The sequence below is a fragment of the Nymphalis io genome, chromosome 21, assembly GCF_905147045.1.
Source record: "Nymphalis io chromosome 21, ilAglIoxx1.1, whole genome shotgun sequence".
Classification (NCBI taxonomy): Eukaryota; Metazoa; Arthropoda; class Insecta; order Lepidoptera; family Nymphalidae; genus Nymphalis; species Nymphalis io.
Genome location: NC_065908.1, coordinates 9,529,374 through 9,550,552, shown reverse-complemented (window position 1 = coordinate 9,550,552; position 21,179 = coordinate 9,529,374). Strand labels below are relative to the sequence as shown.

General features: G+C 32.0%; 2 protein-coding genes across 3 annotated transcripts in view; one reads left to right on the top strand and one right to left on the bottom strand.

Moving 5' to 3' along the window:
* Positions 1-21,179, bottom strand: part of LOC126776758 (yemanuclein) — a 425,903-nt gene that overhangs the window by 217,908 nt on the left and 186,816 nt on the right. The window lies entirely within an intron of this gene.
* LOC126776736 (uncharacterized) overlaps positions 1-21,179 on the top strand; it is a 129,761-nt gene that overhangs the window by 45,039 nt on the left and 63,543 nt on the right. The window contains exon 2 of one of the 2 annotated variants that reach the window (XM_050499447.1): positions 13,228-13,289. The exons of the other annotated variant lie outside the window; for it this stretch is intronic. The gene's annotated coding sequence lies outside the window, so the exon portion shown is untranslated. The remainder of the gene's footprint in view (positions 1-13,227; positions 13,290-21,179) is intronic. 2 annotated transcript variants of the gene reach the window in all.

Genomic DNA, 21,179 nt, shown 5'->3' with positions numbered 1-21,179 from the left:
AGGAATGACGGATACCATTTTTAGGATAAAACACCGCAAGATGGGTATCAAAGGAGGCTATTTACTTTATATAATATATAGAATATAAATGAAGAGACGCCATAATTTTAAGATTCGCTCTGATTCATATCTACATATACGCGGTGCCAGGTAGCTGATTTGGCAAACGTATCGCTCGAAATGGGCGTGTTGATTTATTATGGCTCGCCATATTACATTTCATTATGAAACGCCATGTTTTCATAATGTATTAATTTAAAGGGTTGGTGCTAATTGATCAAGGTATCAGATTCCATTAATTGTCATACATTCTATCGTATATAAAGCTATGCCAATTATCTACCCGTATATTAAGCAACCATTTTAATATCCAGTTCGATATACTAGGTATGTGGCTTTAGAAAATAAGGTCTATAAATAGACTATTTGTGTAACAAATTATAAGTGATCAACTCGTTTGTTGTGAAGTCTTGACCGAACTTGTTTAAAAAAAAAGTTATGAATAAACATAATAATGCCAATAATCAATTCGTTCACTTTCTTGATTATAGCCATGTATAGACAAGTGAGTTGATTGCCTCGTCGGTTAGTAGTTAGTTTATAGTGTTGCGGGGAATATGAGCGCCCGAGATCATACCCTGTTCGATATATAAAACGAATTAGATTTTTTTTTCGTTGAATCTCACGAGATTCTTGAAGTTGGGAAGTTGACGGTGGCCTGAACTATAGTTGTATCGGATTATGAGAGTGAAAAAATAGAAAGTGTGTCTGTGTTTACACTCTTGTGAATTATATCTCCTGAGCATTTGACTATGCTCCCTTGAGTATAGAAGTTGTGACCGAAATATGTCTGAAAGACATATATGTTTTTGCTCAAAGTTCTAATGAAGAGATATTTAATGATTACACTTTTTTTCCTAAATTGCAACTGTATGTCTCGTCTCCCGGGTCGCGTTCTGATGTGGGTAAAGGTATATTAAAGCTCCATTATAATTTGTTTCTCCCTCGTGGAGTATTTAGATAACGAATATTAGGCATTTCGAGGAACATATTTGCAGATATCATTACGCTTAAGGATAAAAAAAATTGACTTCAGGATTAACTTGGCGATATAATGTTGGAATAAATTTTTTTTATGTATATAAGGAACGTATTGCATATAATTAAATAAATATATATCATAAAATAGGTGATTTGTAAATTAGTGTAGCAGAAGGAATTTAGTAAAATATATTAAAAAAAATAGAATCCAATTAGTGATTATAAAAATGAATACGCATTGATATCGCGTTTGGCTTGTTCATAGGTTTTTCTTTGTTTGTTATCAAGTTATTGTAAAGGTACATAAAATATAATTACAAAGAAAATAAAAATAATTTTTTTACACAATTGAAAATTAAATCCAATCCAATACTTAGTTTTGTTGTGTTCCGGTTTTAAGAGTGAGGGAGGGTTAGTATTAATACAGAATCGAAATCGAATTGGCGATATAATGTACGGTTATTATTTGGTGTTGACAACTTTTCACGTTTATCTACCAATTTTAATTTTAAAAAGAGTACGGTATTTACGTTAACAAACAATTAGACGCGAGATTTGCAGGAAATAGCTAGTGTTGAATAGCTAGTGAACAATGCGTTACTCGTTTCCCCTATGGGAACAGTGGGACGTATGTGGGACTCGCCGGTGTCCAAGGCACCGAATGCGCCCCGAACATCGGAATACCCACTACAAAACCAACGCCACGGGATCGCTTTCGCATGCTACCGTGACGATGTTAATTTATAGCCTATTCCAACCACAGGAGGAGTAAATCCAAATAAACAACTTTGACATTATTGACCGATATCAATTGACGCGAGATCCTGAATAATTTATGATATTCATTATGGATCCGCGAAGTTGTAATCGGAACTTCGAAAGTTAAATTTATGTGGTTATAACTAGTTAAGTGGAATAGTGTTGTGAGTTTATAGTGTAATACAGCAGAACAATTAGAAAATCGCATTCAAATTGTATAGATCATTAATGACTTTAAAATTTTAATTAAGAAACTTAGATTTAAAAAAGGCCTAACGTATGTCTTTATATATACTGCTTGAAAAGTTAATTTCAAACAGTACCGATATGGTTTTCATAATTAGTCAACTGTTTGGCTTCCGCTCGCAAGTCTACGTTACATTAATGATTCACGCCGGACCTGTTTTCAAGTTCATTGAACATTCATATCGTATTTTCTGAAATTGAGTACCTTTTTTAATTAAGTTCCGATGTGATATTATCATTATCAGAATTGTTTCGATCTGGGTGTTCATAAATAAAAGTTTATTTCCAATGTTATTTATTTATTATACGATTGACCAAGACACGGTCACGAAATTTACACAGTTTGATAATTTTAAGTCGATATTTTTCCGAAACTATTCTCTCTTTTTTGAGGAGGTTTGGAGCTTATTCCACCACGCTGCTCCAATGCGGATTGATGGAATACAAATGTGGCAGAATTTCAGTGAAATTAGACACATGCAAGTTTCCTCACGATGCTTTTGCACAAAAGCACGAGATGAATTATAATCACAAATTAAGCACATGAAAATCTTCAGTGGTGCTTGCCTGGGTTTGAACCCACGATCATCGGTTAAGATATTCGTTCTTACCACTGGGTCATCTCGACTTGTGACATGTAACATTTATTTATTTAAAATAAACATGATATTACAATTACGGCGAATGAAACCATAACAATCGCTTAAGCTCATTAAATCATTTATTTCAATGTCTCAATTAATATATTTATTAAAGATGTGTATATATAAGATTTATTCTCTGGCAGATAGAATCCGAAATGAGGACATTCGCCAGAGAACTAAAGTCACCGCCATCGCGCTTAGAATTAGCTCGCTGAAGTGGAAGTGGGCTGGTCATGTCTCCAGGCGCATTGATGGCCGATGGAGCCGACACGTGTTGGAGTGGAGACCACGCTTAGGCAAACGTAGTGTAGGACGCCCCGTGACAAGATGGGCCGACCATTTAAAAAAGGTGGCAGGTTCGGGATGGATGCGGACTGCCCAAGATCGGGATGGTTGGCGTTCTATGGGGGAGACTTTCGTTCAGCAGTGGACGGCAAAAGGCTGAAAAAAATATATATATATATATATATATATATAAATAAGATATTTATATTTAATGCATATATATCAGATATTAAATGCAACTAATGTTATTGAATTCGTTGAACGAGAATTTATTTTCAGGACATTGGTTAGAGCTTTAAGTGTATTTGTAGTCGACTGTACACATAGCAGAGTGTATATTGAGTAGGAGTTAGCTCCCTCTGCGTCATCCTGAGCAGACAAACATTGTTGAAACCATTATGTGGACGTTAAGAGGCAAATAGATCAACAAAATCCATGTTCTATAATTGGAAAATATGTTTTTTTTTTATTATCAGTGTTTGTACAGTGGTCGAAATTTGACGTTAATTATTTATCATTATTGAAAATTTTATGAAACTAATATATTGCCATGTTTCATTAATAACGCTGAAAATCTTTGTTATATATCTACATATCTATGAAAACGGTCATCAAAATAGTATGTCACTAGTCAGTTGTCAGCATTTTACGGGTCAGAAATAAAGTGAGTTGTTACAGAAACACACTACTAAACTGCTTTAGCGTTGCCTATTTGTATATAGAAGATGATTTAATTGATTTGATTTTTATTACGTTATTAATAATTAGAATAGATTAGTACGAAATTTAGAATTTCCCCATGAATCATAAACATAGTTTTATAAAAAAAAAAAACAAAATACAACAACATTGATACGCAATCCTAAAAAAACATTACATAATATTATATATTGATGGTGTAAATAGCTTACGTCAGTAGAGATCGAATTCTGATCATCGCCTTAGCCGCAACCAACGTTCTAACCTTGTAAAAACAATTTCTTCCACTAGAACCAATACGGCAAAAACGTATTAAAGGAAATGTTAAAATGGCATGCGGAACGAAGATATCCTTCAAGTTAATGTAAAGGAAATAACATGGGAATATTTTGATACATAGTACGCTGCGTGGATCTAATCATACAATGATAAGAATTCTGTTTATAAAAACAAATTACAATTTCACGTTAACGATTTATACCCTAATTGAAATGCTGTTAAAGTTGATATTTCCTTGTAAGATATAGATAGAAACCTAAAAAAAATTTGATTATAGTAGCTAAACGACGCATGTCCTAAACATGATTGATACCAATTTAACACGACAATACTTTGTATTACTGGTTATATATCGCTGATCTTGGAAATATTTCAACAGTTTCTTATTTAATTATAAACATCGCACTCGCGCGTTTTTCTATCTATATCAATTTCTTTTTTATTCAATTGAAATATTTTTCAGTGGTAATTTCTTTAAACTAATACAATTACGAAATAAAACTTCTTAATTTCTAAACGACGCGACGCTTGTTTAGACAAACAATTAGACACAGTCAGCGTCTATTTATTTCTGTTTTAGATTCAGATCACGTTGGTTATAAGGTTTAAGGAATGAATATTATGAATGAATTTACTTGTGGTAGGGCTTTGTGCAAGCTCGTCTGGGTAGGTACCACCAACTATTCAATAAAATATAATCAGATATTCTACCGCAAAACAGCAGTACTTGATATTGTTGTGTTCCGGTTTGAAGGGTGAGTGAGCCAGTGTAATTACAGGCACAAGGGTCATAAAATCTTAGGTTGGTGGCGCATTGGCTATGTAAGCGATGGTTGTCATCCAACTTACCATCAGGCGGCCCATATGCTCGTCCGCCTTCCTATTCTATAATATATATATATATATATATATATATATATATATATATAAAACATTTAAGACTTTATCCGAGTGATCATTGGACATAAAGACGATAATCTAAATTATCGTCTTATTATTTTTTTTACTCGGGAACGATTTTTCAATCGCCAAATATCTATTGGTGAGGGCTAATCTTGTGTAGGATAAGAATTTGCACGGATGAGCTTGGTGGAATAAACTACAAAATTTCTCTTTTCATGAATTATAGACCCTATGGACATTTATGGCTTGAAAACATACAATAAGCTGATGAGTGTGATTTGACTTTTATAATAATATTTATTATCGTGACTATATTTATCCTCGCAATCTACAAAATGTTAAAGTTTCAAAGGAAAATTTTCCACATTTTCTAACTGTCCTTATATTTCTTTGCAAGCTGTTCATAATTCGTGCTTTGATAATGTCGTGTTTTTCCATGATATTTACCGTAACCTTTGATGACTCAATGAGGCAGGTGACATTAGAAAAGTGTTGACTCCAAGTGACCTTCTATTATATTTACCACGTATAGAATATTGTGAGTTTAGCTTTGAAGGGTTGAAAATATCCTTTATCAACGTGGTTCGATAAATGGTACTATTTCAGGAGTAAAATTTTTTTTTAACTTTTTTTGGACAATTGAATATAGAGTTCGGGTTGATTTTGTTAATGTCGATATGCAAATACAAGTTTAGTGAAGGTATGATTTAACATTTTGGAAGTTGGAAGAAAAAAAACCCTATTTCGTTATTAGTTAGATTTATATTACCAAAATAAAAATAATTATGAATTCATACACAATCAATAGTGAGGCAGATATCTGAAGCAAATTGTTGAAATTTATCAAATACTTTATATTATAGAACTTATTTATATATTTTTGCGCCAAATCGTTTGTCAGATTCATCTCCAGGAAGAGCTAAATAACTAGTTTTAGACAAAACGTGATAGGCAATTGACCTTTTGAACGATTAATGCTAAAATGTATATATATAAAAGACGACATTAATTTTACTTAGTATGTCTAACTTCCGGTGAAACTTGTCTGCTTAATAATGATAACGTGTACAGTTCAAGATTTTGTAACGCTCATTTAGAAAGATGTAATCATAATATGAGAAAAACCGCTAATGATAAATTGTTAATTATTATTTTTCATCCATGACATTTGTTTCCGCATTATAACATTAATATAGAATAATGTGACAAGAAAAACTCGTATTACAAGCAAAAGTGAGATAAAATAGATTTTTGTATCAGTAGCGTGGCTAGGCAGATAAATACCCCGATGCAGAATGCACTGATTGGAAGAAATATCGCCGAAATGTTCTCAAAAATATATAAAATTTGGTATTGCTTGCATGGAAATATATTTATAATAATGTGAATAATTAAGCTTACTGCTTAGAATCTTTATCTAGTAATTGTAATGTGTGGCATTATGTAAAGGAGATTATGATGTTATCTATTACATAAAAAAAAACTTAATCAATTACCGACAATTTCACAAGCTGTTTATATATTTCAAACTTCAAACAAGATTGTCACTTGTTAAATATATTCAAAGTCTATATTCTTCTATTTTCTTTTATCAAACTAATTTCAAGTTATAAATATACCACAAAGACAGGGCGCCTACCACGCGTAATTGCACGCCATTACCTAATAAGTCAACATACGAAAATTCCTGTTTTCAAGCATATTCCATTTTTAGATTTATTCCATATGAGTCAATACAAATTTAAAAAAAAACTTTAAAGTAAGTATGTAATTAAACAGAAAAATTATCTACCTGTCGGGAAATTGAAAGCTGCGGTATATTATTTATTTCAGCATTTCCTTGTAATACCGATTGTTTGGCACATGACCTTCAAAAAACTAAATTGCTCGTTAATTTTAACAAATGACGACTTTATATTTGTATCGTTAAACGCTGCATTATGATTATTGATCAAATGAATCAAAGAAGATTCCTAAATTATACCAAATTACATAATATAAAGTTCTGGTTAATTTAGCATTAGAAGTACTTTTACAAATATACCAAATTATTATTTAAACTACTTAAGTGGACCACTTGTTACTTACCACAGATATATTTAAAAAACAGAATTAATTACACGAACTAGTTCAATTAAAAATAGATACAAACTTAAATTCATGCGATTCAGCAAAATTTGAAATCAGCGTAAAGAAGAAATCGCAATTAATTAAAATGCTGATATAATTTTCGACAAGTAAACTATAAAAAATATTAATCACATTATATTTGCAAAAATATATGAACGATCTTTGTTTATATATAAAATAGACACATATCATAAATAAAAAGGATAAACAAAGTTGACAGGATAGAGAGAGTTGAGTGGAGAGGACAAACACTGATGATGTATGACTGATGTAGCTATCAAATCATACATGGTTAACGTAGCTTCTAAAGCCGGAATACAGAGAATACTTGGCGCACACCCTTAATTCCTTTCAGCGGTTACTTTAAAAATGTTAACTCTTAGCTAAAAATGTTAAGAAAAACTTAATGGATAGTTAATGGCGCGGTATAAAGTCTTCGACGATTAAAATCTTTTTTCCCCGTGTACTATTTCACTAGAATTTTCTCAGGCGTTCGATTTACCGTTACATGATTTCAATACGTAAGTTCTGCAAAGCGGTAAATATTACTTAATTAATATTAAGTACAATATTCAAGATATGTTATGAATTTATATAATATGCCCTGAACGATTTCGGTCATTAGAGCCAAATCACAAGAAAGACTTATGTATTTTATATTAATAATATAATTATTCTAATACGTTAAATCTGTAGTTATAAACCTTTATAAATATTATGTTTAATATCAGTATTTTTTATAATTTGTATTCGTTTATTTTGTCGCAATACTTACTTATGAGGCTGGATTGTATTGTAATACGAAACCATCGAATATCTCAGTTTAACTCATGGTAAGATATATCCCGTCGCATTCCTGCCTCCACAAATAGCTACCGTTTGGCCCATATAACTCTCGAAATATGTTACTCATACAACTTAGTTCAATATGAATGTAATATTACAATATATACGAAGAACTTTCAATTAAAAGAGTTGAAAGTTTTTAAAACCAATATTTATTTATTTATTAAAGGGAAACAACAGCATCATACTAAATATGTTGACATTAAAAATACAATATACAGACAATAAAGCCAATTACTGTTTTCCATTGAATTATGCAAACCGAATAATACTTTCCGCAAGTAGCAACAAACAGTCTTGGAAAATAAAATGTAACCAAAAAATAATGAGGTAAAAAATAATATTATCATTAAAGTATCAGTAATAAAGAGTTAAATCGGCTTGAGATCATTCAAATATTACAATATGCTTAAGGATCGTCCGAAAATAGATTTTACTACCATTAGGAGAGATAAATGTTAGGCTAAATTTATACAAAGCAACTGTTGATTTGATTTTTGATCAACAAGCAAGTAATCTTTATTCAAGCTAAGAATAACTATTATTCAATACATTTTATATTATTCGTCCGAATAATATTGACGATAAATATTTGTGTAATCAAAATTAAAATATATTTTACTCACATGTTTATTCAAGTAGTCTTTTAGAAGTACACTTGAAATATTATTCTAAAAGATTAAAAATATAGATATACCACCGGCTCAAAATGTGGATTCTATTGAGAAAAACCGACAAGAAACGTAGCAGTTACCTTTTTTTATCAAACATATTCCTGTAATCACTATATACTCGTACAATGAAATGTATGTGTCATCGATATAAACGAATACTAATTCCAAACTTTGTTATCATTTATATAATCTTATACAAATTAATATGTCTAATTTATTAAAATACTTTTAATATGAGTTTTAAAATGATTTATATTACCAATACCTAACCTTTCATATTGTTTCTTTCATCTATTCTGCTGCAAAACAGCAGTACTTGGTATTGTTGTGTTCCGGTTTAGAGGGTGAGTGAGCCATTGTAATTACAGGTACAAGGGACATAACATCTTAGTTCCCAAGGTTAGTGGCGCATTGGTGATGTAAGCGATGGTTAACATTTCTTACAATGCCAGCGTCTATGGGCGTTGGTGACCACTTACCACCAGGTGGCCCATATGTTCGTCCGCCTTACTATTCTATATATAAAAAAAGGATTCTGTTTGATTTGGGTGATAGTGTTTGGATGTAGAGATCATTTGTAAGCAATTAAATTGCAACTAGTATTATTATAAAGCAAATGTGTATTCAGTGACCATGGTCTGAAGGCTAACGCCCTTGCGCATGATGGACGAGATGATGGTGAAACGCGCCGTCACGCTCCAGTCATCCAACTACGCATCTTGTTGCGTGTTTTGTTTAATTTCTGTTTCATATAATGTTTCACGTCTTACCTTTATTATGACATTTAATGGTATTATAAAGTAAATTTTGAATACCAAACGAACGGAATAATCACACATTTGGTTTTAACTAATATATTCCAATGCAGTGCCACTTTCGCAGATTGCAAATCTATTTCCAGAATCTGTACGATGAGTATGCGGAGCAATTTTATTAGAGAACAGTAGCGTTAAATTAAACTAACATAACCCTTTGGTTAACAGTAAAGTTTTAACAATATAAATAGAATGCGTTTCTTTATTATCATCTCTAAGCGCTTTTGACGAATGATGATAATAAATAAATAAAGTCACAAATATATTTTCAATTTGTCAGAAATAGCTATTAGTATTTTAAGTATGTATATAATTTACCGATTAAATAAGTCAAGTTTTGTTTAAAGTTACTAATGTAAGATTTGTTGTTGCTTTAGATCATATTTTCAAAACTGAACTAATTAAAATTCACCATATTGTTATTACAAATTTATTATTGGTGCAACCATAACTATGAGCGTTTAAGTGCACTTAGTAATACATTTTTATTTGTAATCTAAAGTTTTGATTATTAGCTCTCCAGATATCGAAACGTTATATCTGCTCCAGTAGAGCAAAGTCAAAATGCTTTTTAAATTACAAACATCATTGAGTTGAACGGTACTCTAATTTTCTAGTCACGTCGTGTGCCCAATTTAACAAAGAAAAAGTTTAGATCTACATATAATCATCATTGATTATACTGTCTTAATTTGACTATTGGGTTCAGCTAGTCTATACTAGGCTAGACAGAACTAGACAAACAAGACAAATTGGTAACAAAACTAACTATATACAAATTTTAATATATTGTGCATTTATGTGCTGAATATCGACTTGATTATTCAATAGCATCAGTTAAACAACAAATGTCAATTATAGGGGATTATACCTACTACCTCTAATAAGATTTTGGCAATTAAATTTTTCATTTATTTAAGTACTTTTACGTTTATTTAAGTACAACATAAGTATGTTTTAAATTTATGGTTTACGTATTGTTTTTTTTATCTTTTTAACATACGATACATAAAAGATACTACTTACTTTATGTATCTTCTCTTTTTTGCTACATAATTAAATTTAACTGCGTTCCCTTTAAGATTTTCATTTTTTTTAATTTAGATTTACAGTTTTAATAACAGTTATGCAGAGTGCTCAATTTAGTACCCCAGTTCAACATTTTGCATATTCAACGAAGCGAACGCTTTCGAGTAAAACTTCAACTTTAAAATTAGACTCACGTTCGGTTAGTGGTTGAGATAAATCTGGTATCATTCCTTCAAATATAGCAAGAGGTTTATTACATTCATATTAATTATATCTTAGTTTTTATTCATTTTATAAAATACTCTATATTCAGCAAGACCTAGAAGAAATATAATAACATGAAAGTGTGTGTCATGAAAGTTATACAATAAAATTTCTACGAAATAACTTCTAATTCAGCGAGCCATATGTGTCAAAAGACCTTACGATCATTATAGTCTTGTTCTTATTCCCACGGAGAAGGTCGCAAAAAATGTTACGAAAACATAAAACCAACGAATCAGTGTCGTAATACGCAGCCATTGTTGAAAAACATAATGAAGTTACTTTGAAATTACCTTTCGACCTTCGTGCGTGTGGTCGAGCGGACCATGTTTTTGATTAAAGAAATCTATCAAAGAAAAAAAATCCCAGTGAATTTTACCTTTACGTTAATAATAATCTGAAATAAAAAAACAAAGATTTTCTATACACACAACAAATAACTTTTCTTTTTAAGTTTATCAAAATTAAACACGTGTTAAAATGATTTCTTTAACTAAAGCTACCGTTATGATTTCCTGTTTAAATAACTGGAAACCAAAAAACGAAAAACCAAAATTTAAACAACAGTTAAAAATTACAGTTGCATTTGCACTGTGTTATACTTACACCATTTAATGTACTGTACTTAAAATATGCAGAAATAATTATAGGCAAGAAAACAACCATTCATAAAACAAAGCAATGAAGTACATTTATTCTTGCTTCTGATATCACTATGACAGCTAGTTTTTAAAACTCAGCAAAAAATATTGCTATAATATCTTTAGCATCGGCATTTTAAATAAAAACCAATGTGCAATCATCGGAGTACAATAGCGTTATATGAGACCAAGGTTTATGCTCTTCGTTTTTTGTTCCAGCCATTGAACTTGTCTGATAGTTTATTTATAACTCTTATTACAATTGAATACGGTTCATTATAAACTGTATTGTAATTGTTTTGATTTCTTAGATGTAATCTATTGAAGTTCAAGGTTTCAAATCATGTTTCCGCACTTTTTCTAACGCATTAAGTGAAACAATTTGCTTTATTTGTTGGATTGTGCTATTTTTTTGGACTTAATCGTTTAAATTAGAGTTAAAGTCAAACTTCTGTCAATTCTGTTCTTTTTTTAAATTTATATCATTAATAAAAACGTTTTCTTGAGTTTATAACAGTCGAAATTTTTTTTTATATAAAGAAAAAATCTAAATGATAATGTGTTGTAACATGGTTAGATATTTTTTATTATGTAAACTTAAATAAATTGTTCATACTTTTAATTCAATTCCAAGTTCAGACGCCAAGCAAGCGTAAAAATTAATTCAATTACGTAGGACTCTTTATCCCACTAAATTTGTATTTCAATGGTTTAGAAATTCATTACGGATTCACTTTCCAATTATTCTGCGGGTCTGTTTATAAAATATAATGAAATCTCTCGAGAGTTCTCGTCCTCAAAAATCTCTAAATTAAGCCTCAAAGGTTTCAATCTTTTTTTTTAAATGGCGCTTTCAGATTTAACGTCTATCGTATTAACATCGATATATTAATAGCCTTCAATTTACTTTTCATTTAAACCATTTTAAAAGTATTTATAGCTTTAAATAATATTAATAACCTTTATAATGAATTCCCATTTTTTTTCACAAGTAATTTACGATACGATTACGATACGAGATTACGATTTTAACATTTTTGTCAATATATTTTTTATGTATTTATTCATTTATAACAAACATTATTGTATTCAAAACAAAATGCTTTCCCTTAATCCGAGCCTATCTTGTCTACTTAAATACTGTCTCTAGAAGGAAATAACTTTTATTAAGTCGGTTAATTTTAACGAAAAACGTTTTGTAAATTATTTAGTAAGAGAACGAGAAGAGACAAAAGATACCACCAACGGTTTGAATTCGTAATTCGAATTGCGTGACGCAAAAATTCCTTTAACTGAATATATTACATTACATTCAACAGCTTCGTGGAATATGTTATTAAAGCAGAATAGTGAACTTAGTTATTATATTTTGTTTTATAGAATAGGACGGCGGACGAGCATATGGGGCACCTGATGGTAAGTGGTCACCAAACGCCCTTAAACATTGGCATTGTAAGAAATGTCAACCATAGCTTACATAGCCAATGCGCCACCAACCTTAGGAACTAAGATGTTATATCCCTTGTGCCTGTAATTACACTGGCTCACTCGCTGTTCAAACCGGAACACAACAATAACAAGTACTGCTGTTTTGCGGTAGAATATCTGATGAGTGGGTGGTACCTACCCAGACAAGCTTGCACAAAGCCCTACCACCGTTATATGCATTTGAAATACTATAACTTGTTATCTTTTTGCAGTTTACATTTCTTTTATTATTTCACTAAAATTTTCTTAAGTCATGGAGGATCTTCTTAAGGATCTTTAGAAACAAAATTATTCATACTATATGTAGCTAACCGTTTTATTCGAACAATTATATCAATGTACAAAAATTGTAAAATGCTGTGAAATTTTATAATTGTAATAATCAGTTTCCAGCCTAGCGATATTAACCAAAAAAAAATTTAGAAAAACTATGTTAGCGTTACTTCCTATTGTGGTGTGTTGTCTAAAAGAAATGTTTTTACAGGTTGTGTCGGGGCCGCCGGTAACTATGGCTGCCGGTGTCGAAACAAACCCCTGAGCTAGCGGGTAAGTAACGCATTTCCTCATTTAACAAACGTAGTAAAGGGCAACCAACGTTGAAGGTCGGAATTGGCGTTCAAATAAGCGATTCGTGACCGAAATACGTTGTTTTAATATTTATATATTGTAATTTAATTGTTTTAAATGTATATAAACAGTATTTTAAACATGAGCGGTATATTGTATTATATAAACGGTATTTCTTCTTCTTAAAGTTAAGGGTATATCTTAAAATGACTGTAAACGGTTTAAAACGCAAAGTCAGTCTGTTTCTATACTTGGACTCGCTAATCGTCCCGGCTTCTTACGGGTAGGAAAATGTATTTTGGATAAGATTTGCGTAAAATCCGTTCTTAATGAGCATCTACGTCGGGGATGGAGTAACTGTAAAAAAATTCAAGACAATCGGGCGCATAGTTTAAGAGATCTCGTGATGAGTTGTATTTCGCTTGTACATATAGATAACTATACATTGGCGTAAAATGGCTCAAGGCTTGGACAATTCGATCTAATTGTTTAATCGAGAGATATTTTTTCTTGGTCAATTAATTCAACGAAGACTTCTAGAGCAAGAGAAAACTGATGATATTTCAGTGTAATTTGAATTTTAAATCAATTTATTCTGATAACGGGAACATAATGTGTTACTGAAAAGTTTATTCTTGTGTTAATCAATATAAGAGTATTATGCATTATGAAATAGTTTTATTATTACGATATTTAACATTTTAAACGTTAGGAATATTTTTTTATAAAATATGTAGACGGACGAGTAAATTGGAAATGCGATGAGCGGACGAGCGAATTGGCCACCTGGTGGCAAGTTACCACTACCATAGACTATGATTAACCATCCCTTACGTTGCCACCCACCTTGGGAACTAATATGTTATGTCCCACCTGTAGTTAAACTGGCTCACTCACCCTTAAAACCGGAACACGGCAACACTAAATATTGCTATTTAGCGGTAGAATATCTTGGTGGCTACTCATACAAAGTGGCTTGCACAAAGACACTCATCATGTTAACATTCGCAGTATATCCTATAGCCTACAATCACGGGAGGTGTAAAAGTAAATTACCAGCATTGACATTAATTTGTAATCAGTTGTCGAGATTTTAAAACTACAAAATAAAGGTTTTTTTCAAATGTCTCTGTTCAAGATCGAAACACATTATGCCAAATATCATTTTAATTTATTTTTTCATCAAAAGATGACGTTGCATGCATTTTACATCGCTCTATAACAATGTTTTTTTGAAAGTACTCAATTAGTTTATGTAAATTTATTATATATTCAATTACATAATCTAACCAGCAGTACATACTCGGTGGTTTACGTCTCACAGTACCAATACTACCGCGTAATCCCAAAAACATTCTCTGTTATAGTTTGATCTTTATAATGATTTATAGTAAATATTCACTGTCTTTCATTTATGTAAAAATTGAACGTTAATTTAGTAAGTTAACATATAACGATACGTCAAAATTTAACTTATTTTTTAACTGTTATGGCAATAATCGATAATTGAATTAAAGAATAGGAAAACGGATAAACGGCAACGATCACGCTTCGACTCGATTGCGATAAAGTGACAATTTGTTAGTAGAATTGGGCTCCTTACTCGCTCACCCTTTAAACTGGAACACAACTTAATGAATATTGCTGTTTGTTCCTTTGTGTCAAGGATCAAAGCCAAGAATAAACTTATATTGTCAATAATTATAAACAATAATGTTATAATATTAAAAAAAAAAACCAACAATTTTAAAGCCTCATCGTTTTTCAAATCCATTTGTATTTTTAATATAATTTTTTTAATACATTTTAGCTTGATTCAATTATTAAAATAATTAGTTTAAAATTATTATAACTGCATTATAATGTATTTATATATTATGTTTATTAATAAAAAATCTAATCATTTACGCAATTATTACACTAATATTGAGTTAATTTACTAGTATTATGTAAAAAATACATTTAAGAATACAAAACGAAAATCAGATGTATTTTATAATAGATACATTATTCAAATTAAGTTAAACAGATCATTAAACTATTACAATATCTAGCGTGATGAATGTCATGCGTGTGATGGAACGTCGCTACATTATGAAATTAATATTAAAGTATAGATCGCGTGAATAAAACAGGATTGAAGATTTCTATTATTAATACCGTTTGGAATTTACAGAATAGGATTGAAGTGTATTAATTGACGTTTTATGTAAATAAAAGCGCTGTCAGCGCACTTTTTAATGATTTCAATAATTTTTTTTATTCGAAATTATTTGAAAAGTTAACAATTAACAGGACTAAAACACGTTAGGACTAACTTATAAATGGTGCTTCTGTGATGTAAGTTCTCTCTTTCTTTTGTCATTGGTTTTATAATAATAATGACCTCCAGACCGATTTCGGCCACGGCGGCCAATCTCAAGAGAGCAGCCAATACGCAAGAGATATAGTGCACAAGTGTATGCGTAAACACAGGTGCAATCTCTATTCCTTAACTCTCATAATCCGATGGGACGGCAATCCGCCACGACCGGAAAGAGTTCAGGCGAAGTACCAACGGCTTTGCGTGCTTTCCGAGGGACGGGAGTGTACACACTTTCAACTTTCAGAGTTTTCAGGGCTGCAACTGAGAATTTTCTGACAGAAAAAACCCAATATCTTTTTATTGGCCCGACCTGGAAATTGAACCCAGAACCTCCGGGTCTGCGGCCTTACATCAAGCCACTAGACCAACGAGGCAGTCAGTCAGTGATTTAATATGCAAAAGAAGACATAGAATTGTATAAATAATCATCCCCTAAACGTTCTAGGTAAAACTTTTTGAAACACTTATAATTATTAGATGCAGTGAGCTTCCTATTATAATGGAATCTATTCTCTATCATGTATATGTTTCTTGTATTTTGTTGCAACATTTGCTTATGGTTTAAGAGTTAGAAATAATCTATTTTATTTTATTTTCTTAACACTTTTTTAATTTATAAAATATATATAAATGTAATGCATAAAATAATTTATAATATTGACTGTACTTGCCATATATAATTGTGTGGCACACTCTAGGTTGGAAGAAATATCTTATTCAGAGACGGTTCTCAAAACATCTTCCTTATTTATAATATTTATTCTTTTGAACTTGGTTAGTACATAAATAATAAGATACGAGAGAATAGAAATTCCTCTATCGACCTTTGAATAAGTGACTTATAGCCAGACATTTCTACTTAAAACGATTCACAGGGCGTTAATAATAGGAAACAGAATAAGGACTGATCCTTATATTAGTTACCGAGCGAAGCCACTGAAACTAAAACACTTTACCGAGACGGATCTCGTTGAAAACTACTGGCTTACCTGTAAGATAATCTCAAGTATTAATTTTTTTGCTGTAGAATGAATACAAATGAGTGGTGTTATATTTAGGGATAATGATATATCCTCATGATGGGGACATATGGGCCACCTGATGTTAAGTCGTCGCCAATGCGCCACCAACATTGGGAACTAAGACGTTACGTCCCTTGTGCCTGCCAGTACACTGACTCACTCATCCTTCAAACCGGACACAACAATACCAAGAACTGCTGTTGTGCGGTAGAATATCTTATGAGTGGGTGGGTGGTACCTACCCAGACGAGCTTGCACAAAGCCCTACCACTAGTAGAACTTCATAACCGATACAGACCAACTAATGGCGCGGGACATATAATAGGCACAAATATAAGAGCACTTTTCCTACACTCTCATAATTATGGGTTGGCAATCTAACACGGCCGTAAGAGATTGGAATCGGAAGGAGGGGAAAGTAATCACTCGGAACTTCCAAACAATGGCTGCTGGCTGCTACTGAGAATTATCGGGGTTCGAACTCAGGACATAGGATCCTGCAGCCTTATAAGGTAGCCACTAGAGCAACGGGCGGTAATGTTTTTTTTTAAAGTTAGAATTACATCTCTGTCCATTCTAGTTTGCATGAAGTGCGCATTTGTCTGAATATATTTGTTGAATTCTTTATGATATTTGCATAGTTTTAGTGGTGACGAATCTTTTGCTATCGAATATTTTAGTCGCTTGCTATAAACCATAAGAGCTTAATCTAGTGTCGTAATATTTCTAGCCCAGCCATACTAAACCTTTTCTTTATAGGGGCCACAAACACGCGTCAGTCATGGTGTTAGTGGGCCGCAACCAAAAAATATTTAGCTAATTATTTCATAGGTAATGATTTCAAAAATATAATATAATGTGCGTGGGATGTGTCGCGTTGAAAGCGCACGCGCTTTGTACGTAATTTATGATACCATAGACATATGACATTTGCATACCATCTTATGGTTGTCGTGGCGGGATGTTAACGATTGTACCTTCAAAAGTGAACCTAAAACTTTGCAAATAAATAATTTGAATAGGTTTTGCATTGTCCGTGGCTACAAGTGGCTGTTTAATTCAAATTATTTAGGTGTTAATAAATACCTTTGAAATTTAAAATAGTTGAAAATAAAGAAACGTCAGGTGGGCCGTCCACAAAACCCCGGTTGAGTATAGCTGTTCTAACCTAAAGATACATTACACATTGAAGTATCATCACTTTGATAAATTTAAATGTGATCTAGACTGGAACAATCAATGACATTGATCGTGAATCATTGTTATGAAAATATTACAATAGCTGGTTATAATTAAATATTCAAAACTTACATAATTCACATAGTATATAACTTTCGTAATTGTTCAAATTTAATGTTAATTTGCGATCATTTTAACAATAATTAATGACTCAATTAATTTAGAAGAAAATCCCTATTAATTGGTTCGCAATTTCGTTGATACAAAGCAATTACGATAATAAGTTCTTAAACAAGCTTAGTCGAGTAAATTGCTCTTAAAATTAAGTGGACCTTTCGAGCTTGCACCTGATCTTCCACACCTGGGTGTTATATAGCAAACTTATCTTCCATTGCCCACGTTTTGTAGATATATTTGTCAAAATAATGTATAAGCGGAGGTCGAATAACGAACATTCATAGTTTTCTGTAAATATACACTTTTTCTCATATGTAAATGATCACAAGCTTAGTTTACAAATCTATTGCATAGTAAAAGCACGCTAAAGTCAAACTGCTGGGCTATGGCCTCCTCTCCTTTTGAGGAGAATGAGCTCATTCCACCACGCTTTTCCAATACGGGTACACATGTGGCAGATTTTCATCCGACAACACGCTTTCCTTCACCGCTGAGCCAAGATGATAAACATAAGTTTGATGGTATATTGCCCGGATTTGAACTTGCAATCTTTGTTTAAAATTCATATATTCGAACTACTGGGCCGAAGGTTTCTCATTCATTAAAGAAACTTCTAGGTTATTTGAAAAGTTGATTTGCAAGTCCAATGTTAATTACTGCTACGATTACTTGGGACCTACATAGTCGCCTTGACCCACATAGGTACTCCTATATACGATGAAGACTTAGGTAAAAATTGCATAAATTAGGAATACTAAAAAAAAGTTTTAATAGCAATACACAAGATGTCTACACTACAGGTGTAATCTGTTTGGCGGTTATCACATCTGATATGATCATTAACAGTAACAGCCTGTTAATGTCCCACTGCTGGGCTAAGGCCTCCTCTCCCTTTTTTTTTTTTTTGAGGAGAAGGTTTGGAGCTTATTCCACCACGCTGCTCCAATGCGGGTTGGTAGAATACACATGTGGCAGAATTTCAATGAAATCAGACACATGCAGGTTTCCTCACGATGTTTTCCTTCACCGTCAAGCACGAGATGAATTATAAACACAAATTAAGCACATGAAAATTCAGTGGTGCTTGCCTGGGTTTGAACCCACGATCATCGGTTAAGATTCACGCGTTCTAACCACTAGGCCATCTCGGCTTTTTTTTATTTTTTATGATCATTATATTGATATAAATGGTCTGTTGTGTTTCTAATAATCGGAACATTACGCTCTCGAAATTTATCTTTACTAGGATAAAGCATGCTTTCTAGTCTTTCTAATATTATAAAGAGGTACTCTCCTTAATATGGAGCTTTCATATTATTTTAGTTCATATGAAATAGTTTGTATGTTAATATGTTGCGTTTAGATTTTGGAATGAATTATTATTATTTCCAATGTATTCGGGGAGAATATTGTCGCTGATGGATGCCAAAACTATAATAGATGCACGTACGCTTTATTTAAGTAATTTGTATGTCTTTAAAATGTATTTAGAAAAATCAGTGGCATATCTTTTATACAAAATTAGTAGCAAAAAATATTTATGTTTAAAAAAAATAACGAATAACTTTAGTTGAATGATTATAAATAGCTCAATATTTTTACTGGTGGTAGGGCCTTGTGCAAGTTCGTCTGGGTCAGCAGTATTGTTGTTTGAAGGGTGAGTGAGCCAGTGTTATTACAGGCACAATGGACATAACATCTTAGTTCCCAAGGTTGGTGGCGCATTGGCGATGTAAGCGATGGTTGGTGATCACTTACCATCAGGTGGCCCATTTGCTCATCTGCCTACCTATATAAAATATAAATCAATATCCAAATAAATTACATATTAATTTTAAAAACTCTCGAAGTCGGGACGTCTGGATATTTATATGTAAGACAAAGAAATAATATGAACATTCAATATTCTGTTCCTGATCGTTTATTGCTTTCCCATTTAACCGACACTGTGTCAATTTAGCCGTAACAATAATGCTCTGTAACGTTACACCCAGTGTCATTGCTGGAAAATGGAGAGGAATCCCTATCGCTGACGCATTCTATCCTTATTGCTCTAGGACTATTCCTGTACCTACCATCCCTGTTGCACGCAGCATCCGTATCGATCGTTGCCGTGCCCTTGACCTTCGCCTGCGGTAAACAGAGTCCTGACCTTGTAACGTGGATTCTATTGGATACATGCGTCCATGCGTTTACCCTCGCGTTCATGTTGTTATCTTTGTTTCTGTAACCTTTATTTCTAATTAGGACTTGATTAAAACACCCAATACTATATTTTGATTATACATTTAAAGTGGGTTTTGACTTAAATTATTTTTGTCGGTTGTAATAGTAGCTTTTATTTATTTTGATTGGATGTCTTATAATTAAAACTATATACGGTAAATTGTTATAAAATAGCCAGAAGTATATTATATTAATCATAAAGTTACTAAAATGTATACATATAAAAGAATAACTGACTAACTGACACATAAACGCACAGTTCAAACTACTGGGGCTAGCACCATGAAAATTTGCATACGGGTTCATTTTACACACTAAGGATACAGGGGGAGATAAGAGTTTGTATAAAAATCCTTTAGATTTGAAGAAAGAGCTGCGAACATTGGCACTTAGTATTCTTGAATTATGTCGCGAGCGAAGCCAGCTTAAAGCGCAAGTCTTATATATAATTTATACAAAAAAAAAAAAACAATTTAAGTGACTTGGAACTCTTCGAAGGGTCTGGAAAGTTAAGGCATCAATTAAGAAAAGCACTCGGAATGCAATTATACGAGTTTCTCAACCTGAAAATTGAAGAAAAAAGGAAAACAATTTACTCTAAATGCACAGAAAATTTCTTGAAATAAAAGTAATGTAATGATACAATTAGGAAACACTTGAAAATAACATTTATGCAAATTGCAGGAAAATGAATTGTTGGAATAAGAAAATTTTAATAAACAACAGATGTCAGTTCTTTTGGAAGATTTGGAACAACTTAGCCTTACATTTTGACATTTTATTTCATTTCTCACCTGTCCTATATCACACAGTCACATTAGTTATATTCGAAAACTATTATTAATTAAAATCATTCGTCATTTTACAAGATTTATTCAAAGTTACCACCGGCTTCGAATA